The following is a 24,729-nucleotide window of genomic DNA, read 5'->3' as shown; positions in this document are numbered from 1 at the left end:
CTTTACTCAGGCAGCCAGGAACCTCTGCCTCGGGACAACCAATCAGCACACTTAATTACATTATCTCCAATACTCTGCAACACACAACTTGCTACCTCAGCCTGGGCTGCCAATTAGAGGTTGCAACTTTTTAGCTCCTGCAGTGCTTAGAGGGAACACAGAACAAATCAAAGAACACAATCCACAAAACATAAAGGGAAGGAGTCATTTCTTCACACTCAGAAATTCTGGGTTCTCACAATCAGCTCTATAGTGCTCAGTGATCTTGGTTAACTTTTTAATCAGGATCACCATAGTTGTGTGAATGCAGCCTAAGTATGGTTGCATGTTTTATTTATTTTTTATTAAACAAATTTATAAACCACCCAAAACTTATAACTCTGGGCAGTTTAAATGTTTTGATGTTTTATAATACAACTAGCTAGGCTGGGCACAGAACATCTGTGCCTCTAGCCACCACCACCCCGCCTGCCTGCCCACCTCTGCCCCCCCCACTGCTGCTGCTTCTCCGCCCGCCCACTGTTGTTTTCTTTTCTTTTTTCCCTCCAGTCCGCCCACCAACCACTGTCATTTTCTCCCTTCCTTGCCCGCCTGCCGCCTTCTTCCCCGCCCGCCCGCCTCTGTCACCACCATTACCGTTGTTTGTCCGCACAGCCCACCGCCAGCTTGGCCTCTTGCCCACCCTGCCCCTCGTTGCCCTGCCGCCTGCTTGCCCTCCGGCCTGCTCGTCTGTCCTGCCACCAGTCGGCTGTCACAGTTTTCTTCACCCACCAGCTGCCACCACCATTTTCTTTTCCCCACCTGTCCCGTGGCTGTCTGGCAGCTCTCTGAACTCCCACGAGAGCTGCCACACATGGGATTAGCCACGGTTACGTTTTAGAGAAATACTAGCTGACCCCGCACAGAGCATCTGTGCAGTTGTGTACTGAGCCTGTGACATCCCCCGCAGCTCTCTCTCCCACCACAGCTCTCTCACTCACTCTCCCCCCCGCCACTCGCTCGCTCTCCCCCCGCCGCTCGCTGGCTCGCTCTCCCCCCACCACTTGCTGGCTCGCTCTCCCCCGCCGCTCGCTCTCCCCCCACTGCTTGCTCTCCCCCCGCTGCTCGCTTCGCTCGCTCGCTCTCCCCCCTGACGCTCACTCGCTCTCCCCCCTGATGCTCGCTCGCTCTCCCCCACTGCTTGCTCGCTCTCCCCCACTGCTTGCTCGCTCCCCCCCCCCAGCCATTTGCTCACTCTCCCCCCCGCCGTTCGCTCGCTCTCCCCCCCGCCGTTCGCTTCTCGCTTGGTCCCCCTGCAGCTCTCCCCATTGGGCGGGCCAGGGCCAGGCCATCCCACCACCGCCTCCCACCTTCTCCTCCCGGCTGGTAGGGCTTTGCCCGCCGTCTGCCAACCTCCTCACCACCGCCATCATTTCTCCCCGCCACCACCTCCTCTTCCTGGCCGGCGGGGCTTCGCTGGCCATCCACCCACCTCTTCTGGCTGGAGGGGCTTCGCCTGCTGGCCCTCCACATCTGCATCCTGACCGCTGCCATTATTTCTCTTCACTTCAATGCTGGAACTCTTGCACGCTCTAGAGCATCTGCACGTTAGTATGTGATTGCTCCCCTCACCTCAGAGATCTCCCCACCCTCACCTGAGCTGCACTCCTGCTCCTCCTCCATCCCGTTGCTTCCATCCTCCTTCACCCTTCTTGGTCGTGACTGCAGCATTGCTGCTGCCTGTTGGCCAAACTGCAGCCCCCTATCCCCAGAGACCTCCCCACCATCACCTGAACCCCTCTCCTGCTCCTCCCCCCAGAAGCAGCAGCAGTGGTTGACCGGGCCGTCCCTCGCTGCTGCCAGTACCATGGCCGCTCATCCCCCTCAGGCCGCTGACAGGCCCAGGCCCATCCCTTGCCTGCCTGCCTGCCTCTTACAATGTAAGAGGCCAGGCCAGGCAGGCACAGGGATGGGCCTGGGACCCTGTCAGCGGCCTGCCAGGGGCTGCCAGGCGGCCATGGTCCTCGGCAGCAGCGCAGGCGCCCGGCCCTTGCCCTTCCTTCTGTCTCTCTTCCCCCTCCCTTCTTTTTCTCTTTCTCTCTCCTCCACTCGCTCTTCTCCACTCTTTCTTCCCCCTCCCTTCATGTTTTTTCTTCCTCTCTCCCTGAGTTAACAGATTTTGTTCATTTACACAACGGCAACCTCCTTCTCCTGAAGGTGCTCTTTCTTTTCTCACGACCTGTCTTTTTGCAGACCTCTGCCTGCTATCCTTTTATATCCAGAACATCTTCGGACCAGTAACAGCTGCATTCCAACTGACCTTAACCATCACAGGCCCCTCCTCCTTATCTGCATAGGGAATCCCCACTGCCCAATCACCATGTTGCTTCTGCTCTCACAGGCTCCTTCTCCCTATCTGCATATGGAATCCCCACTGCCCAATCAGGTGCTTCTGCTTGCATACTCTGCATATGGAATCCCCACTGCCCAATCAGGTGCTTCTGCTTGCAAACTCAGCCAATCGCCTCCTTCCAACCACATTGCCACGCATGGCTCGTCTTGGAGAACAGCCAATCGCCTCCTTCCTACGTCGCCACGCATGGCCCGTCTTGGAGATATATAATATAGATATATACAGATTCTATATTAGGGAGGCCAAAGCCAGCATTCCATTTATTTCTAAAGAAGACCTCTCAAAAGACTCTTGGTGGTTTATTTTTGCAGAACCAAGCTAAAATATTTGTCTTTTTAAAAAAGACAACCTTGTGCTGACACAAAGGGGGATGTTCATGAACAACAATAATAATATTTTAGGGGGAATTATCATTTTGGTCAGAGCTATTTTCTCAAACCAGGAGATTTTTAGATGACTCCATCTCTCTAATTCATCTGAAGCTCCATCCATTTATTTTGGTTCTGGGCATTTATTTTCCCCAGATTAGTCTGTATCTGTATGCCCAAATACCTTATTGGCTTCCAGACATCTGAATTCAATATTTCTCTTGAATCTCATCCATCAAATTCTTATTAAGATTCATACTTACTGGTAACTATTCTAATTTGGTATCATCAATTTTATAGCCAAGAGCTAAAATATGTTAACAACTTAAAAAGCCCCGGAAATGATACCCTTATATTTGTCAGAGTTAATACTGCATCATCTGCATTTAACACCACCTTTAATTCTTGATTACCCAGTCTAATTCCTTGAGTCTTCTTTTCTCTAATAAATGTAGCACGAGGTTCCATCACTCATGCAAATAATAATGGGGGAAGTGGACAATATTGCCTTGTTCCTCTTTTTAAATATGTTTTCTGACAATATCCCATATGCCAATAAAGGTTTCTTATACATAAATTTTACCCAATCAGAAAGGTTCTCTCTGAATTCAAAAGCTTCCGCATCTAGAATAAATGTAATTAGCTGATCCAGCACAGAGCATCTGCGCCCCTAGTTCATCGCTGCCGCCTTCTCCCCCACCCCACCCCCACTGCTGCTTTTTTTGCCTGCCCGCCTCCGCCTGTCTTCTTCTCCCCCCCGCCCACCCGCAGCCACCGCCTTCTTGTTCCCTGCCCGCCACCCGCCCCATCTCCTTCTTTTGCGCCACCTGGATGCCCACCCGCCCCCACTTTCTGGCTGCCAGCCAGCCAGCCAACTGCCAGTCATGGCCACTCAGCCACCCACCCGTGCCTGCTGCTGTTTTTTTCGGCCAGCCGGGCAGCCACCACTGCCACCACCATATTCTTTCTCTGGCCTGTTCCATGGCTATCCAGCAGCTCTCCAAACTCTTGCAAGAGCTGCCACACAAGAGATTAGCCACGAGTATGTCTTAGAGAATTTTATATAAAGATGGTTCAACTTTGTCAAATGCCCCTCGATCTTTAGTGATACAAAATATTATTTTATTTAAATTTACTAATTATTGAATTTAAATGTCTTACATTACTGTATTTGTACTCATCTGTTGTCTGGGAATCAAACCTGTCTGGTCTTAACTGAGCTGTTTGAGCTGGAAATATTTCTTCAAGCTATTGAGCGATTTTGTTTTGAGTCCGAATCTGACACCCCCCACCTCAAATCACCCAAGATTCTATTTGTACCTGCATTTTCCAAATCCAAATCCGAATAGATTTGGATTTTTAAAAGGGTCCCAGGGCCAAAAGGGGGGGGGGAATGCCCAATGAGTGGAAGCTACCACCCATATTGCAAAGGAATTGGGCAAAGGGCTGATTTTTAAATGACTTTTAAAGTGTACATATCTTTAAGCTTTTCCCTGCAGGGAATAATGGGGATTTAAGCAGCCTTAGTTATAACTCCCTGGGGGAGTGGCACCAGGGTGGGTTGTGGTGGGTGGTAGTGCCTAATGGGTGCAAGGAAGCTACCACCCAGATTTCAAAGAAATTGGGCAAAGGGCTGAATTTTAGATAATTTTTGAAGTTGGCATGTCTTTGGGACAGATTTGGGGCAGAAAGGGGGTTTCAGGGGCAGAAGAGTGGGTCAGGTGGTAGTGCCCCAATGGGTGCTTGCTACCATCCAGATTTCAAAGGAATTGGGCAAAGGGGTGATTTTTAAAGAATTTGTGAAGTTTGTGAGTCTTTAAGCTTTCCCCCCATAGGGAATAATGGGGGTTTCAGCAGTGCCATAACTCCACTTGGGGGGCACCGGGGTGGCCCAGAGCGAGTGGTGGTATAGTGCACATAGGGTGCCAACCACCCCATACCCACAAGCCCATGGGGTACTGGGTTTTGTTGTTTCTGAGGTGTTCTGAGTGTAGATTCTCTGGCAGCAAATGGGAGTGGATTCATTTTCAATGACAAACAATTAATCCACTCTCATTTGCTACCAGACTTCAGATTATGTAGGGGGAAAACATAATATACTTCTGTGTGAGTGCTCTGTGAAAGGATTAGTGAGTTTAGGGTTACAATTTTGGCCATGGCCTCAGAATGCTATGTGCTCTCTAAGTCTGTGTGACAGACATGTGTGAGGGCTCCAGCAGCAAGCTCATCCTTGGCTGTGGCTGGGGGTAGGTGGGTGCATGTGTGTATGTGCTGCTGCTTCAGTCACAGTCCTTCCATGGGTGGAAAAAAGCAAAGCAAAGTCTCAGACAACAAACATTAAAGGGACAAGTGAAAGCCACACTACAAAACAGAAATGCATGAACAAACTCATCATCACATCATCAGCATCAGCATCATATTATCACATTGACATTCATCATTTTCATTTCGGCATCAATTCAAAATAGTCAATGAAAGCAATTATTTCATATCAGCATGCATCTTCCCAAACCCTCCCTCCTGCCTCCCCCCGCCCAACCACAGCCTCTGTGGATGGGTGGTGCTGCTGCTGCTGGGCCATAGTGGCACCAGGCCAGGACGCACCACCCACCTCCGTCATGGCCCTCGTGATGTCATGCATGGTTGAAACAAATCAAACAAACACTATTCAACATCAAAGGGAAATAAAGCAAACTCTCTGTGACAGTGTGCTCCGTGTGTGTGTGTGTGTGTGTGTGTGTGTGTGTGTGTGTAGTTCGACGTAAGCATGTGTAAGACATAGCATCCCAGAAACGTTCCGTTGCCAGCACATGCAGCAGCCTGCCTCTGTGATGGATGGTGTGCCGCTTCTGCCTTCCGGCCCTCAGGACTGGGCAAGTGGGTGCTCCTGCAAGAGGGAGGGATCCACAGATGTATGCTGTTGAGAGTGACTACAACTCCCATCGTCCCTAGTCTTGATGGTAGCCAGCCATTGCAACAGTGGGAAATGGGAGTTGTAGTCTCCCTCAGCAACATCTGGGAGAACCCCTAGCCCTGAGTGTCAGCACAGCAGAAGTGCCCCATCTCACAATTCTCGGGCTGGCAATGCGGTGGCGCCTGTGTGCATGTCTGGATGTGCCAGCAGCAGTAAGGGGCAGAGACTGTGACACATCTTGGTTGGGGTGAGATGCCGTGGCGTGGGAGGTGCTGCATGGGGGTGGGGTTGATGCGAGTCACTCACCCTCCATGGCCAGCTTGGGGTAGCCCAGCAGGGGGAGGTTGGCCTTCAAGAAGATCAGCTGCTCGACCAACTCAGCATCCAGACATGAGAATAGAGGGGTCACCACGTCTCCAGCCATGGAGAACAACCTCTTGCTCAAGACATTTGTTGGTGGGCATGAGAGGAACCGGCCAGCAATGGTTGCCAAGTCTGGCCAGACATGGCGACATGTTGCCCCAAACTGGCACGGCTCCGTCTCCTGGCCTTCCGCCAGCTCCTGCAGATAGAGCAGAACACACTGCTCAGCATGGCTGCAGGGAGTGGCAGGCTCCTCCTGTCCCCCTGGCAAGGCACGAAAGAAGCCCTCTATGAACCACTGGGTGGCGGAACACGGAGGTGGCACTAGCCACTCCGTTGGTGCCACTGCCAGAGAAACCACGCTGCTACACTGGGAAGAAGTGGTGGTGGTGGCAGTGCTGCTGGGGGTAGAATGCACACTGCTAGGCTGCACACTAGCACCCTCCTCCTGGTTGTTTTCTGCACCTAGCCTCTTCTCCTCTACATGCCTGACATGTTCGACCAGGAGGTCCCTCCGCCTGGGCAGCTGGGCAGGGGTGACAGCTCTGCCCTTCATCCTTGGGTTGCAGATGCATGCCAGGACATGCCATGCAGATACACCCAAGGGTGTTATGAGCTGCTCCACTACCCCAGTCCTCAGCCAACCTGCCAGTGTGACCGTGTCCCCAGTGGTTAGAGTGGCCTGGAGATCGCCCATGGTCTTCTCAAGGAGAAGACTGGTGGGCAAAGCCCAGCTCAGCATAGCTGCCTCAGTACACAAGCTTTTCGTGGCAGCATAGAACGGCTCGAATACTAAGACCAGCTCAGAAATGAGCTTCCAGTCTGCAGTGGACAGGATGCACACATCCAAGCCACTATTATTATTATTATCATTATCATTATCATTATTATCATTATCATTATTATATAATATTATTATTAGCCCCTGCCTATTGGCAGCCAGTGTAACTCCATCAACACTATGCCTTGCCAGGCTGTGGATGGCTCCCTCTTGCTCCTACAGATGCTGGAGCAAGAGAAAGGTAAAGTTCCACCGGGTAGGAACATCCTGGGGGATCATGCCCTGCTCAATCTGTCTCACCTTGAGCAGGCGCCTTGCCTTTTTGCTCTGGTGGAAGTGGCCAGCAATCTTGTGGCACTGGTCCACAAGAGCGGCCACGGAAGCAGCAGGTTCGGAGGTGGGAACTAAACCTAATCTCTGCTGGCGTATGGACTTTGCCTCCTTAAGCCCAAGTGCATCTTGCACCACCAGGTTCAAAGTTTGTGCAATGCAAGCGATGTGCACAAACTGAACCTGCCTGGCTGCCTTGCTAATGTTGGCTGTGTTGTCAATGACCATGAAGCCTTGGCAGAGGTTTGGCTCCCTGGCTAGCCAAGTCCCCACCTGTCGGTCCATGATCGCTGACAACTCATTTGACCTGTGGTCTGTGTCCTTTGCCTCCACATGCAACACTGCCCAAGAAGGCTTGCCTGCATGGGAGGAGATGGATACAGCTCCAGTGGAGCCAGATGTCCCCTCACGCGCCCACCAGTGGGCTGTCAAGGACATGAAGGCAGTGTGCAGCCTGCTGTGGCTCGTCCAGCAATCCGCAGTGAAGCACACACTGGTGCTGGGCTCAGCTGCACTCAGCTGGGCCAACACAGCCTCCCTGCATGCATGGTATAGGGAGGGCACCACCCTCCTACTGAAGGTGGTGCTTGAGGGGATTTTGCACTCTAGGGCAAGCGGCTGGAGCAGACAGCGGACGCCAACATTCTCCACAATATTAAAAGGCTGATTGTCCACAGCCATCATCTCCCCAATGGTCCGGGTAGTAAGATATGGCTTGGGGCGAGCAGATCGCTTCCCCAGAGGCTGCACCCACTGCTCAGTCAGATTTTCCTGCCTAGGAGCAGGAGCCACTGAATGCTTGCTGCTAGTGCTAGAGGAGGCACTTGGCCTAGCACCACTGCCTGCCGAGGTTTGGACCCCCGGGTGCCACCACTACAGGTGCAACAGCAGACCCGACATGCTGAAGTGCTTTGGGTCCTTGCCCCTGCTAACAAGTGTCCTGCAGTGGGTGCAGGCAGCATGGCTGGGATCACCAGGGCAAAGCTCAAAGTGATCCCACACCATACTGCTGGACTCTCCTGTAACATGGGGCCGCTTGGGTGGTGGCACTTCTGCTGGTTCCGTCTGGGGCACGCCGCCACCACTGCCCTCAGAGCTGGCCTGGGAAGTCCCAGGGACAGGAAACACAGGGGCTTCCTCCTGAGCCTCCTCAGACACAACCTTGGTGCCCCCACCCCCCACAGGGACCAGTGGGGCGGGCGGCAAGGTGGATCTGGCTGGACTGGCAGCCAACTCCACCTGCACCACCTCCACATCTGCCACGGGAAGAACTTCTTCTCTGGCAGGAGAGGCCCTTCCCCACAACTGCTGCCCTGCCGTGGGCCCTGGCATAGGGCCAGGCAGACGAGAGAAGGCCAGCCTGCACACCAAAGCAGGGGCAGGGGTGACTCAGGTTATAGGCCCCTGTTGCTGCCCCCCACCATGACCAGCAAGAAAAGCCCTCCCCCTACCTGGCACTCTTCCGCCCCTCCCAGCCATCTCTTTTGGGGCTTCTTTTTTTAAACTCTGACTTTTAAAAAGAATTTAAAAAAGAATTGGGGGGCAAGAAGTAGAAGTGAGTGCGTGCCTCAGGGAAGGGGACACTCAGTTGGGAGAAGGGCCAAGAACAGGGGCTGGGCTGACTTCAGCGGAGTGTGCCCCCTGAAGTTAGGGGTGGGGGTGGGTGGTAAGGGAGGAGGCTAGAGTCTGTGCCCACTCAGAGCCTGTAGGCCGCTGGGCTGGGCACTAGAGAGGGAACAGACACAATATAGGCTGCTGTTGCTGGACTACTGGCCTGGGGTGATGGCTGGCTGAAGGCTTTGCTTGTTTAAAGCAAAGTTGGGGGTGGGGGTGGTAAATGGGCACAGTGAGGAGGCTCGAGTGTGTGCCCACTCAGAGCCTGTAGGCAGCTGGGAAGAGAATATTAATACTAATATATATTAGGGACACAGAGGGCTGGAGGACAGGCCTCTGTTTCTTTTAAAATGCAAAAAAAAAAATCTTTGGAATGGGAAAAAAGACAGAATTGTTTTTTAAAACTACAAGGCTATGCTACCCTTCTAAACACCTACTAGTACTAGCTAATGGGGATCCCTCCCACAGACAGAACCCCTATTTAAACTTCTTCTAAACTAAGCAACACACAACTTTTAAAATTCAATTAAAACACAAAACCTCCCTCCAAACAGGAAACACACACACACACACACACACACACACACACCACATCTCTGGAAATGTGTATTTGTGGTTTTTCCCCCTGTTTGGAGGGAGGTTTTGGGTTTTAATTGAATTTTAATTGAATTGTGTGTGTGTTAAATGGGTACCTACTCAGTCTAAGGCTTCACCCACATTGTATCCAGTATTCCACTTCTGTGGTCTGGTCTCTGAGAGTCTACTCTTTCTTCTTCAATCTTCTTCAGTCTTCAGGGTGGGGCAGGGGCAAAAGCGTAGAAAATCTGGGGGGAGGAGTGGCTAGCACGCCAGATGGCCAGTGGCTGAAGGCACTCCGGGTCTGGTGACTGGCACAGGCAGGCAGTGATTCTCTTAGCAGCAGGAAGGGAGAGAAAAAAGAATCAGGGAGAGAAAAATGAATCAGGCACTGGCAAGCAAGGGTGGCACTGGCAAGCAAGCCAGGCTGGCAAGGCAGAACAATAGGCAGCAAGGCAAGGCAAGGCAAGGCAAGGCAAAGCAAGGCAAGGCAAGGCAAAGCAAAGCAAAGCAAAGTGCTCTCTCTCTCTCTTCTCCCATGAATCAGAAAGGCAGGATGGTGGCTGCTGCCTCTTTAACTCTCTTTGAAAATCCCTCCTTGAACTCCCCCCCACACCCCTTCTTCAACCTTCCCCTGGCCAATGCGGGGTCATTTAACACTTGCAAGAGCCAAAAGAGCCAATCTGGAACAAGGAGACAATTGTCAGCAGATCAGCGCATGCTTTCATTTACCAATCTGAAGCCTGGAAGGAGGGGAAATTCAAATCAACGTCAAACACAAAATGGAGACTACACACAGAGATCACCATAAAATGGAGGTCTGAAACAACAAAACATTTGGCTCTGAAATTCGGGCAAATTGTTTTGGAGCTGAATCTTTCGGGATATGAAGATGGGTGGTTTGTTTTGTGCACAAATTGCCCAAAACAGGCAGGTTTGGGTACAGATCATACCTAAAATGTTCCACACATCCCTAGTTCCTATATCAGGGCTTTTACTAGTGTGACTTAGTTGTGTTGCTGTGCTCCTCCAGAAGCACTGCCAAAAGGACAAGAATATAACTAGAAAACGGAAGCTAATGGGCCAGAAGTGTTTGGATAGCTGTATCAATAAGTGATGTTCACCAACAAAGGTAGCTCTTCTCCCCATTTCTATCTGCAATGAAGGATTGGCACATAGCTGCATATGGGGGTTTGTAGCAACATGTAGAGTGCATATCTGGAAATTCAATAAATTGGGGGTGGCTGAGCAGAGGACTCTGAAACTGGGCATACATGTAATACAGGATGACATACCTTCTCAGTCTAACCTACCTCACAGGGTTGTTGTGAGGATAAACATAACCATGTGCACTGCTCTGGGCTCTTCAGAAGAAAAAGCAGGATATAAATATAAAAATAAATAAATAAGATATGAAGTGAGAAATCTGCTTTTGTGAATCAGCTGCATGATGCAAAGGGAGAATGCAGTGGAAGGGTATCTGGGTTGTGAACACAAACGTGGGGGTCTTCAGACACCAGCTCAGGGGTGTAGCCACCACTGGACAAGGAGGGGTCACCGGGGGCACTGTTCCTGGGCCACCGGGGTCACCGCGGCACTGCCTCCCCCAGGGCTCTCCCTTGTGCTCCTCCAGCACCCAAAGAGCAAACCAGGTATCCACTGGCTGGGAGTGCGAGGCACGAATCCTCTCCTTCCCAGACAGCGTTTTGTTCAAGCATCAGCTGAGAAGGCGTGGGTGTGAGACTGTGCTGGGGGGGTGGCCAGTGTGCTCCCTACGCCCCTTTACCAGCAGCTTCTGAATGTGGCACTATGTTTGAAGCTAGAACTTAGATCTCAAAGTGATAAAAGACGAATCATTCTGATCTTATTGTTCTGTATGAGCTTTGGCTGTCAGCTGCCTTGGTTTGCCTCAGCAAGAAAGGTGGGGCATCCGAGTTCTAAAATAAATAAAGGAAGGAAGGGAGCTGAGGGCAACACCAGAGGGTGCTTGACAGGAAGGAGCTGCGTTAAGTGATTATCCAGACTTGGAAACTTGCTTAGCTTTCCCCATTACATCAAGTCCACCCCCCCTCCCCCAACCTAGGTAATACTCAGCTGCACCGAAGCCAACTGGTTTGGCTGGTTTATCTTGTTTTCTAGAGCCTCAATGATAAACCAGCTGGTCCTTTTTCCTTTATTTTTTGCAAAGTTCCAATCCCTATTGTATCAGATAAGATCTCATTCCATTTTATGCAAAATAAAAAAGGCTCAATAAATTAAGTTTATTTCATGTCAGAACACGAGAGGTCAAATGGGGAAAGCAACTCCCTGCCTGTCATAAAAGGGCCCACAAACAGGTGATTTGCACAGAGCTCTTGGAATAAGTCCCACGAGAAACCATTCTCTGAGACAGGGGTGGCTAACCTGAGCTCTCCAACTGTTGCTGCTGCTCTCCAGATCCATCAGAATTGCAGCTGAGTATGACAGCAGTCACAGTCCAACAGACAGGTGGATAGCAGCGTTCCTTCTAACAGCGATTCCCAGATGTTGTTGACTACAGCTCCCATAATCCCCAAGCAAAAGCCAATGCAGCTGGGGATTCTGGGAGTTGTAGTCAACAACATCTGGGAATCCCTGTTAGAAGGAACACTGGTGGAGATCCTCAGGTTGGTCAACACTGGCCTGTGGGGCTCTTCTGACTTGATTACTGGAAAGAGAATTCCATTCCAGCCACCACTACAACATTCATCTACTCTAAGAATCAGGGAAAGCAGAAAGAATAGGTTGCTTAAGAGGAACAAATGAAAAGCCACTATTTCAGGTAGGTTCTTCTTGCATCGTGCAACACCAACTTTCCCTATAATGCCAGATTGTTAGGTTGTTGTTTTGTTTTTTGTTTTGGTTCAGACCCAAAAGGCCTACAGAGCTGATGTTCATGGAGCTTCCTTTCCCTGGTTCACCTAGTCCAGTCTGCTTACCAGGTAGTGCCTTCTCTTTTGCAAAAGAGAGGGGTGGGGCTGGCCCATTTGGTCTTTGCTGTTCTGACCTGGGGGTGCGTTGCCCCACACTTTACTCATGCTGAGCAACCAGCTGTGGGTCTTGCTGAACCCAGGCAGGTGAAACGTTCACCAGCCCATGAACTGAAACATACAAAATGGAGACTGTGATCCCACAGTCCCATGCACATAGAGAGGTGCTTTCTGAGCTACCCCGAAACACAGCTGTTCTGGTAACACCTCCCTGGCGCTGCCCTCACTGACTTCCTCTGAGTTGTATAACAACACAGTAATATGCTCTGGAAAAACTGACATCACTCAAAGCAATAGCAATGGCAGAATTATCTACCAGTTGAAAGGTCCAGAAGTTTTTCAAAGGTGTATTGCAGTAATCCCATTCAGATGCAGCTAAGACATGTATGACAGTGACCAGATGGGTGCTATCTCATATGAACGGCCTCATATAGTTGTATATCATCAGCTAACTCCAAATCTCTCCCAATGGTTTAATGCAGATTACTGGTAAACACCATGGGAGACAAGCTAAAACTCTGAGGGACACCATAGAGCTCAGGCTAAGATGCTACATAGACATTCCTTTAATTTCATAATTAGGCTTGATCAAAAACTTTTTAGTATTAAAACTGGGGGTGGTTCTCCCTCATCTTCTCTCATATATTCTGCTCCCTCATATATTCAGGTTTTCTTTTACTTTTTTACCACATATAAAAAGTCATAACTTGCTCCTATTTACAATTATCCATCAATCCATTACCACAAGCACATTCATTTTAAATTCTGGCCACTTGGAATTATCAGGCCTGTGGGACTGCATCCAAGAGGGCACAGGTGAGCTTGTCTCCCTCCTGCAATCCCTGGTCTTCACAACCCTTTCCCTCTGAGCTGCACATGCATCATGTTGGACCCTATCAGGATGACTGAATGGGCCAATGCGCTAGTCCTAGTCAGCCCTGGTCCTAGTCACCGTCTCTGTTGAAGACATGTGTTCGAATTCTGATGAGAAGCCCTGCCCCCTCTCAGGATGGCTGAGCCATCCAAACTGCTGCATTTAGGCCACAGTGAATGGCCATCCTTTGGGGATGAGGCAATACCTCAGCTGTACTGTGCCTACTTTGCATGCGGGCAGTCCCAAGTTCAATCCTTGGCATCTCAATGTAAAGCTGGGAAAGACTGTCTAAAACCTTGGAGAGCTGTTGCCAGTTGGTGTAGACAATACTGAGTTTGGGTCAGGGGTTCCAGGCCCTCCCTGCACCATTTGACCCTGCAGCTGCTGATGAGATGCCAGCACCATTTGAAAAACCAGTATCTCTGGGTGCTTCAGGGCTTGACATGGAGTTGGTGGAACCAGAAGTCATGTCATCTCCATGACAAGCACCAGGACATGCAAGGTGCATGGCCGGAGCAAAATGTATGAGGGACACCTTGTTGGGAGAAGCTATCCCAAGAGCTGGAGGGGAGGTCCCAGGAGGAAAGAGAACATGTATTCAGGGAGAGGGGAGGTCCCAGGAGAGGAGGCAACCTGTGAAGATGGGCAAGGCAGCAGGGTGCCAGAATAATTCTTTCTCCTTCCTAATCTGAAGACTTGGTGGGGGAGAAGCAGAGCATCCCAGCTAGCTGGACCAGTGGTCTGATTCAATAGACGGCAGCTTCACATGTTCATGTAGTGACTGTAGGCCATTTAAACACATCCTTGGTGGCGGGCGGGATAATCCCCTAGAAAGGATGGTGCCTGCTGTCCTCACTTTGGTGGAAGCCCTATTCGGACATTATAGTGAATGTGCAATCAGGTAATTGTACACCTGCACATTTTTTTTTCTGCGAATGATTGTGCATATGTTGCTTCCATGAGAGTACAACAGCCCTCTATGCATGGGTGTGGTGGTGGATAATTGAGATATATCTGGCTACTCTATAATTCTTCATGACATGAGCAAATAAGGTGTTTGCAACATTAATGGAGACATTTCCCATCTCTTTGTTCTTCCAGGAGAGGGTTGGGATCAGAGGGCTGAAACTGCTCAGAGCCAGATGAGTCAGATTGCATGTGCTCCTCTTTCCTGCAGCATCACAAGCAGTAGCAGTTGCTGAAAGTGAGAAAATGCCACTCAAACAGCAGCAAACGTACCCACTGCTCTACCTGACAACAGGAGCAGCTACTACAGATGAACTGGCAGGGGTGGGGGCAGAAAACAATGCACAGATGCATTGCTCATTCTCCTTCCCTGCTCTTCCCAGGCTGCCAATCTCTCCTTCTTTGCTTGCTATGCCCTTGCTGAATGATTTGTCATTCACCTAGGAATGAGGAATAAGAATCCCCAACAATGAGGCTGGATACCCTGTGGCTCATTTCCCCTTCCCCCCGTTCCCCGCCTGATACTCTGCCTCCTTAGGTCATCTATGATGGGGGTGGCCCTGATTGTTCTTTCCAGAGAAAGGAGGCGGAAGGAGTTGCAGATGGACTCAGACTGCCTGATGCTAATGATGCCAACCTACAAAAGGAAGATGTACTGCCTTCTCCTTCATTTCATGAAACGTAAACATGATACATATCAGAAGCAGAGAATTCCAGGAGTATGTCATATATTTTGAATACCCTTTGATTTTGCTGTCCATATAGAATGGTGCAGGCTATATAATTATGCCTATACTCTTTCTGTGGGAAAGGCATTTCAAAATTGTTTGCATAAGGAAGGACATTTCAAAATTGTTTGGACGAGAAAAAGGGAGAAGAAGAATTTGCAAATCATAGGAATGTGAAGACTATTAAACAGGCTGCAATCTTCAACCCACTACCTCTGATTACCTCTGGTATTTGAATACTGCAACTAGACCCAGATTAAGGGAGATGCATCACAGTGAGAAATAAATGAGATAAAATGAAGCACGAGGCTAGAAAAAGGAAAAGAATATTTTCTCTGAACCCGTCTTCTATGATCATTCTCCCACACTTACAGTTGCCATATGGAAAAGTGGGCAGACCTCCTGTACCTTTAAGAGATGCACAGAGGAGGGGATTTTAGCAGATGCAGCTTGTTATGCAGGGGAAAGAAAGATCACACCTGCTGAAATTCCCTCTTTTGCGCATCTCTTAAAGGTACAGAAGACTTGACCTCTTTTCACATGGCAACCCTAAAATGTCTACTGGCACTTTGTGTTTCTGTCCATGCACCTGATAAAACAACTCAATAGCCCGCCTCTTCAGGGTGTTCACCAGTGATGCCATGAGCTGCAACCTAGATTGATCCAGGTTATAACTCATGGAATTGCTGGTGAATATTTGTACAGTGCCCCACCCCTCAGACAAACAGCACCGTAAGTGTGTTCATTATGGAGGAGGGGGTGATTGACAGCAATGGGGCAAGACTTCCTCCCCGGTTTTGTCATTGTAAGCATGAGTGCCTATGGTGCTGATAATATCAGAAGAGGACTGATGGGAACAACAAATCCTAAACTCATAATGATGTTTAGATATGTGGGAATTTGGGCCTTGTTTCAAGATATAATCTTTATGTTCTTTTCTTGTGCATGCTCTCTCTCTCTCTCTCTCTCTCTCTCTCTCTCTCTCTCTCTATATATATATATATATATATATATATGCCCCCCCACCGCCCTGCCCCCCGCATCATCATGCTTGGCCAGGTGACCACACCACCCAGGACAGACTAAAGAGGATTTGGGGCCCCCCAGGGGTTGTAGAGGCCCTGGACTTTGGCCCATAAGTCCAGGGGTAAGAGCGCCTCTGTTATCCATCTTATGTGCCGCAATCACAAGTCAGCAATTATTATGAAAAAAACCTGAATGTCCAGTAACCCGACATTTTAATACCAGCAAACAGAAAAGATAATGTTTGGATCCATGCACTCAGAACACCTCGAGGATAGCACTTGACATGTCTGCAGCAGCCAATCCTAGACTTCGGAACACTCCATCACGGACATTCCATAACTATCACTACAGCTACCGTACCTTCCTATAACATCAGAGCAGCTGAAGAGGGCAGAAACCAAAACGTCTTGCCCATTGTCTATATTTATTTATGTATTTATCATATTTTTATACTGAGAGAGAGAGAGAGCGAGAGAGAGCGAGCACAAGTACAGTTGGAGAATTGAAAAGAACATAAAGATTATATCTTGAAACAAGGCCCAAATCCCCACATATCTAAACATCATTATGAATTTAGGATTTGTTGTTCACATTAACCCCCTTCTGACATTATCAGCATATGTAAATGCTGATATGAATGCTGCCATATACTGAGTCAGACCATTGGTCTATCTAACGCAGTATTGTCTTCACAGAATGGCAGTGGCTTCTCTTAAGGTTGCAGGCAGGAATCTCTCTCAGGAAGGTTGAACCGGATCTATTTAAAGGATCCTCCTCAGTTAAGCAGCTAAGGAAAACAATTTATGGAGAGATTCTAGAAGTGGGTTTCTTAAAACCTGATTTAGAACGTAAACGCTACAAACAACGCACTTCACAGTACTTGTTGCAACCCGATCACCCTATCGCTCTCTTTAAAGAGAAAAAAGTCCCTTTCCATTTATGGGAAACAAGGTGGCGCTTATACCATCAAGTACTACCACTTAATGCGGCTAAGCCATGGCTCCCAGAGGACCAGCAAGAGTGCCCTAAAATCACCTGCAAACAGAAAGCTAGTGAGCTAGGCAAAACATTCAGGGAAACCCACTCACATTTCTTAAAAGAGTGTGTGGTAGCCAAAAGAGTGTGGCAGGCAGTAAGCAAGTTGTTAGAGTGGCCTGATTTGGAAAAACAGGCTTGGGAAGAACTAACCTCAGGTTTGAGCGATAGAACCTCCTTTCGAGGTCCCAGAAAGAAACCTTCAAGGAAACAGGACGGAACGGGTGCCTTCATACTAGGGAATTGGAACGTTCCCCTTCCCGTAATCAGGTTAGTAAACCTGTATGTCGTTTATGCAATGCTCCTGCATAGGAATAGGGAGGGAAGACGCGACCAAGAGGATCACGCAGATGAGGCAGTAAATCTCTTCTGGAAAGGTTTGTATGGTTATGTGCAAAAAGACAAGAGTATCTCTTCTAAACAGCAATGGGACAAATTGTGGAAATGGACGTTGGACATCCCCCCCCCATTACCTGATGTGCCTTGAAATCCCCCACCCCTGAGTTACAGTACTACCTGCATATACTTCATAACCATGTGGATTTCCAAATCCTTGTGTGTAAATCTTTGCAGATATATCATGTACAAACAACCATTTTGTATATAATTGTGCTTCGGCAACGTACTGCATGCTTTGGTAGTTTGTTGGTTTAATAAAAAAATCTTGTCCTATTTTTAAAAAAATAAATCTTGTCCTATCTTGGAGAAGCCAGAGAGGGAACTTGAAACCTTCTGAGGGGAGATCTTACAATGCTCATACTTCTGTTCTTCTGTAACCAGGGCAGACCCTGCTCAGCTAAGGGGACAAGTCATGCTTGCTACCACAAGACCAGCTCTCCCTCTCTCTCTAGCTATTTCTATCTCTATCATCTATTATATCTATGAAATGTATGTATTATGTACAAATCTTTTAAAAATGCCATATTGGAGATGGATGGATGTGAATAAGAGACAGAAAAATAACACTTCAGAGTGATTTTACTTTATGCTTCAACTTATCCTCTTTTTGAGATATGTCTTTATTTTATTCAGAAGTGCTTGTTTTACTTCCATGTCCCAATATAAGCTGTTTCATGTTCCTCTGGAATCTCTTTTGAGTAGCATATTCAGGTGTGAATTTTCTGAACAACCACTAGAGGGTAATCAGTGACTGAGTTAATGCAACATTATTTGTAAAGGAAGGCGCATGGTTCAACATTTTGTTTTACAAGGACAAAGATGACAGCTAAATAATGTACTTTTTTAATTTAGCACCACCATGGAAGATAAAATAGTGTCTAGAAACGAATTAAATAGACTTTGCTGTAAAGAAATTTTAAATTGCCTTACATAAGGCAACTTCATTTATAGATTTTATTTATTTTTCAGTGGATAATTCACGCTTTGGGCTCAACATATCCTGTAGGCAGCACACAATCATATATCATGATACAATTAAAATGAACTTCAATCTCAAGCTTTGCCACCTTGATGCACTAAAGGACACACTATGCACACTGTCAAAGTCAAACAATGGATCCTGTGCCAACCATCTAAGGGGTGCTAGAGCCTAGTGACAGAGAAGCAGCTCTTCATGGAGAAGATCCTAGGTGGTAGGACTAGGGAAACCGCTGTCTGAAACCCTCAACAGCTTCTGCCAGTCAGAGCAGACAATACTGGCCTATGTGACCAATGATCTGCCTTGGTATAAGCCAGCTTCCTAGGTTCACCGCAGAGGGGAAAATTTCCCACACTGGCTGCACAAGCCTCCAATGATGGCTCTGAAGTAATTCTAATCCTGGCTACAACCAACAGCATCTGGAGCTGCTCTCAGCTGGCCGCATTGTGGTAGTTAATCCCAGAATGTTCCCAAGCAATCACTTATTTTACCTCAAGCTCTCATTCTCTTGCTAGCAAATAGAATTTCAAAATGCATGTTGTGTGGAACTGGCTAACCAGTCCTTAGTGACTGCAAAAGATACAGTTCATTGAAAGGTCAACTCTGTTCGGCATTGGCTTTAATTGAAATACTCTGTTTCAGCGAGATTGTGGATTACATCAATGTTAGATAAGTCACCATGGGCTGCTTGGGATGATCCCATCCCTGTCCATAAAATTAGGAAAAGAGCATCCTCCACTGATATCCTGATGCCCTCCTGGCACATGTCTTTATCACACGAGAGTGCTGTTCCTCGAATGCCCCTCTACATTCCCTCAAAATATTTTTGTAAACAAGTATTTGGAGAGTAGATAAAAGGGCCATTTGGATGATCAGCCCCCACCCCACCCCAGGCAAAAAAGGGATGTGCCAGGAGCACTTCAGGACATCCCTACTCACACATTCTCAGAGCACCCCCATCCTAATCTCATGGGCAGGGACAGTATTGTCTGTACTGGCCCCATAAAGCTGGTAAAGTTGTGCCGTTGAGTTGGTGTCGACTCCTGGTGACCACAGAGCCATGTGGTTGTCTTTGGTAGTCTACAGGAGGGGTTTACCATTGCCTCCTCCCGTACAGTATGAGATGATACTGCAAGGAGAGGAGAGCTGGTCTTGTGGTAGCAAGCATGACTTGTCCCCATAGCTAAGCAGGGTCCGCCCTGGTTGCATCTGAATGGGAGACCTGATGTGTGAACACTGCAAGATATTCCCCTGAGGGGATGAAGCCTCTCTGGGAAGAGCATAGGGTTTCAAGTTCCCTCCCTGGCTTCTCCAAGATAGGTCTGAGAGAGATTCGTGCCTGCAACCTTGGAGAAGCCGCTGTCAGTCTGTGAAGACAATACTGAGCTAGATAGACCAATGCTCTGACTCAGTATATGGCAGCTTCCTATGTTCCTATGATGCCTTTCAGCATCTTCCTGTGTTGCTGCTGCCCGATATAAGTGTTTTCCCATAGTCTGGGAAACATACCAGCTGAACCGGCCACCTCTTGCTCCCTAAGCAAGTTACTTCCCCGCTGCGCCGTTCGATGGCTCACTGGCCCCATAGGGAAATGCAAATGCCCAAACATTTACCACTTGAGTGGTTTTAGTTATGAGTTCGTTATAGCAGTTCTTTATTTATGCGATGAGCTGCGCCTGAGCCATCTCTGGTTGGGAGTGGGGAGTTGTTTGGAAGATGGGATGTTGAAGTGCGTGGAGGGAGCAGCTGCTGGGAGGGTGGAATGTTAGGTTGCAGTTAGGGTGGTTGGGTTATGGGGTGGTGTGGGAGAATGGTGGATACCTAGGAACATTGGGACATAGGGAGCTGCCTTATACAGAGTCTGTCCATTGGTCCATTTAGGTCAGTGTTGTCTACACTGACTGGAAGTGGCTCTTCTATTGGAGATGCAGCTCTTGATGGCATTGACTCTTAGCACCAACAGCACTATTGACCATTAGGGACATTAGGGGTGAAGACAGCCAATAAGGGTATTCCCCCTCGGATTATGCTTTCTCTTCTCTTGATTCCCATTTGTTAGACTGATAAGTACCGTTTGTTAGTCTCAGGTTTCATTCTCTCAACTGGAGAGAAAGACTTCCGTCTTCTCCCTTCTCCACTTCTTATATGTAACTAACAGCCAGGCATGTAGGCATATCTATCTCCCTGATGGATTTCCTAAATACACTATTTTATTTAGAACTTTTACTCCATGTCCTCAGACAATATTAATTAGCAGAGCTCTCCTTACCTGTACATTTATTTATTTATTTATCATGCTTTTACACCGCCCAAAACTTACGTCTCTGGGCGGTTTACAACAAGATTAAAAGTAAAACATTAATTAAAAACAAAAACAAAAAATTTAAAAGCAAGAAATTTAAAACACAATTTAAAATTTTAAAACAATATTCTAAAAACAACATTAAAACAATCAAACAATATCAGTTAAAAGTCTGGGTGAATAAATGCGTCTTTAGAGACTTTTAAAAAGATGTCAGAGATGGGGAGGCTCTTATTTCAATAGGGAGTGCATTCCAAAGCCCAAATGCAGACGGACCCCTCCTGATGATCTCAATGAGCGGTGAGGTTCATAATGAACCTTATGCTACAGGTGGGGTAGATAAAGAAATCTCCCCTCACCCCAGCTCTCTAACATCTTCAAGGATTCAAGCAGGAATTGTTCTGAGCCCTACCTGAAAATGCAAAGGGGGAAAAATGAAGCTTGGCTCTTCTGCATGCAAAGCAGATGCTCTAGTACTGAGATACGACACACACACCCATCCAATAGCACCATAGCAGGTAAGACTGTAGGCTGGGTATAGGTAGGATAAGATATTATAGATGTTTCTAAAACACAGTCTCTAAGGAAGGAAATGTTCCAGTAGCAGCCGGTGAGGGTGCCGGTGGAGGGCCGGTGAGAGGCACCTTTAAGAGTAAAAGAACTGGTGCTTACCTCCGCTCTCGCTGCACCTGAACGCTGCTCAGAGAAGCAGTGTGCCGCCCAGCATCCCCTGCGGTGGGGGATCGCCTCCACCACTCACCAGGCTTCCACGGAGCCGATCCCCCACCCACTGCCAGGTGAGTGGTGGAGGCTCTCCCCAGCTGCAGGGGGTGCTGTGCGGCACGCCGCTTCTCCAAGCAGTGCTCAGGTGCAGCAAGAGTGGAGGTAAGGATCTATTCTTTTACTCTTAAAACTGCTTCTCGCCACCCCTCCACCGGTACCCTCACCAGCCACGACGGAAATGTTCACATACGAAAACACTTTTGAATTACACCTGTTCTAATTATTCTTGTATCAATAGACCTGTTCCGTTAACACAGTGGTTTTAACTGAGTCACACATACTCAGGTTTGAGCACCCACCCCTAAGGAAATCCCTGTGTTCCGTTGCAAACCTCAGTGGGTATGTGACACTTATTGCTCACAAAATCCCAAATAATGAAGTAGATGGTGTAAGCTTTCTGGTCTCCTCAACGAAAAACTAATACACTGCTTTTAGTGTATATCTTTGCCCTCTCTGCAAAGGCATTATTTAGATTCACACAAAACCTGAAGGTGGCAAACCTGTTTATTTAGGCCCAGGTTTCAGAAAAGCTGTAGTGGGGGTGTCTGTCTAGTACACAATGGGGGCTGAATTGGGCCCCCATGTCACTTCTGCCCCACTTCCCATGCTTAGGGCATCTCTAATGGGAATGGGGAGCTCATCCAGGGCCAGCAGACAGCTAAAAAGGCAGTGGGAGGTGATAAATAAAATGATACAAATTTGCATATTTCTGCATATGTTAATTTATATGTGTAGATGTAACATTATAAATAAGATAATTTGATCATAAATGCAACTCACCACAGTGGAGAAGCCTATAACCAGGTGGCCTGTGTGTCTGCTTCATTTAAAGTGTCGCTTCCTGAATTCCCCCCTTTGCCACCTCTGGGGGTTCTTGAGTGCCTCAGACTTGTGGGGAGGGGTTTATGCACCCAGTTCTTCTTCCTGTAGTTGTGGGTCCACTTCTTCCTGTAGTTGTGGACCTTGCTGGGGGTCCAAGACCTCAGCACAGCACTCCCAGCAACCTCCTTCCTCATCAGCACCCTGCCCTTTAAATAAGGCTCCACCCCACTTTTCCCACCTACCAAGCTCTGTATCCTCCTCCTCCTCTTCCCTCTTCCTCTTCTTCCTCTTCCTCTTCCTCTCTGGATATTTCTCTCACCCATCCTTTCCAGGTGCCTGTCTGTGGCATCCTTGTCCAACCTCTACCCCCCCCCCACCACACCACAGCTGATCAGCAGTGAGCAAGCCCATCCCACCTGCTTGTCTCCCAGCTGATCCGTGGCATGCTGGGCAGCAACCAGTCAACTTCTTGGGCTTTCCCCACACCTGCCAAGCCATTGGTTTGTGCAGTATGGCTGCAAGTTCACCTGCCGGATGGGGTAGGGAGCCAAATATAAAGAAAAAAATAATTATGCTGGTTGCCACCAATTCCAGACAAAATATAAATCTGTACAAATCCTCAGCACCTCAAAAAAAAAAGGGACTATTTGGGATAAAGGAGGACATGGCCACTCTTACAACCATCTAAATTCATCCTTTCATTTAAGCACTTCCGCTGCCTGAGGAGAAAGTAAGGTGCATGCAGAAGAAGAAGGGAAAAAAACCAGAATGCACCAGCAAGAATAGAGTTCCTCCTTTCAGTGACCCGGTCAGATCTGCAGCTCTGCCTTTCTCTGCTCTGACTCCTAGAACATCTTGCTGGCTCATAAGTATTTTGTTGTTGTTGTTGCACCCCTGTCTAAAAGTATACACTGATTTGTTCACCTGCCTGAACACATGCACATCTAATTTTCCCAGTCATAAAACAACCACAGTATCTATTGAATGGTAGCCCACTATGCATATATTGAATGCCTTGCCTTTTGTAAAGAAATTGCAAAGCAACTTGGCATTCCAATAAGTCCAAACTAGTCACAGATATTTTATGGCCCTTCATACTTCCTTATCAGCACCTTTCTGCTGATATTATTCCAAGCTTTTTATTTCTCTATTAAATGCTACAAAAGGAACAAAGAATGCTCGGAATATTTTCAAAAAGAAGGTCTCCACAAGGATATACCATTCATCTTTCCACTGTGAAAAAAATCAATATTTAGCATCTTATTTCAGAGCTGAGATTTTTTTAACCTATATAGCAGTATTTTTTTTAAAATTATCGACCTTGTACATTAATCAGAATATTAGAAAGCTCTCACTCTTGAGAGCCAAAGCGGAAATTTCTAATTAAATTACCAGGGGGCATGATTTCTTCCATATATCACAGGCCACAATAAAAATGGAGCCTGTTTTTGTCCTGAATAGAGATCTTGTTTACCAACCCCAGAATTAAAAATATCATACAATATATGTCTAGAATAACCAAGATAATTTATTGAAACTGATCTGTCCTCTCATTAAGAGCCATTAATGGTTTACTGATCTTTAAAATGCAGAGGACAGAAGCCTTTGTGTGTTACAAGAACCTGGTCTAGATGAGTTTCAGGGACAAAAGTCTGGTAGTACCTCTAATTCAACCAGTACCAGCAGGAGTCAAGAGTAGTGATGGGTCCAGACCGGTCCGGAGGCCACTGTAAAGGCCTCCAGACTGTCAGGACTGGTTCGGACCTGGCCGGTCCGGTCCAGTGGAGGGGGTTCCTTTAAGGGCGGGGAGGGTTTACTTACCCCTCCCGCCGCTTTGCCCCCTCCAGCGCCTGTAGTTACTGTAGAAACTGGGGCGGCAAGATACCTCCCCGCCGCCCCTTCTGCCTCCTCCTCATTGCAAAAGGCTGTGACAAGCCTTCTGCGCACGCGCACGTGGCACGCGAGCTTCACGTCTCCCTGATGCAATGGGTAGACCAGGCCCAGTCTACCCGCCGGGACGAGGCCAGGTAGACCGGGCCTCCGATCGCCGGAGGCCTGGTCTACCCATTTTCGTCCCGGCGGGTAGACCGGGCCTCCGGCGGTTGGAGGCCCGGTCTACCCATCGCGTCGAGGAGACGTGAAGCTCGCGTGCCACGTGTGCGTGCGCAGAAGGCTTGTCGCAGCCTTTTGCAATGAGGAGGAGGCAGAAGGGGTGGCGGGGAGGTATCCTGCCGCCCCAATTTCTACAGTAACTACAGGCGCTGGAGGGGGCAAAGCGGCGGGAGGGGTAAGTAAACCCTCCCCGCCCTTAAAGGAACCCCCTCCACAGTGCTGGACCGCAGCTGTGCGGTTCTGTGCACACCCCTAGTCAAGAGCATATTTTATTTTTATTTTTAAATTTTCTATGCTCAAAATATCAAAATAACAAAATTATAACAATATAAAATACCAGAAAAAAATCCATATAAT

General features: G+C 48.1%; 1 long non-coding RNA gene across 3 annotated transcripts in view; it reads left to right on the top strand.

Annotated features, from left to right (window-relative positions):
* LOC128340428 (uncharacterized) overlaps window positions 1–15,068 on the top strand; it is a 28,236-nt gene extending 13,168 nt beyond the window's left edge. For all 3 annotated transcript variants that reach the window (XR_008313711.1, XR_008313710.1, XR_008313712.1), the window contains one exon: window positions 14,322–15,068. This is a non-coding gene — a long non-coding RNA (uncharacterized LOC128340428). The remainder of the gene's footprint in view (window positions 1–14,321) is intronic.
* The last annotated feature ends 9,661 nt before the right edge of the window (window positions 15,069–24,729 follow it).

Source organism: Hemicordylus capensis, chromosome 1 (genome assembly GCF_027244095.1).
Source record: "Hemicordylus capensis ecotype Gifberg chromosome 1, rHemCap1.1.pri, whole genome shotgun sequence".
NCBI lineage: Eukaryota > Metazoa > Chordata > Lepidosauria > Squamata > Cordylidae > Hemicordylus > Hemicordylus capensis.
Note: the sequence above shows the minus strand (reverse complement) of the source record. Positions and strands in the feature narration are given on the sequence as shown.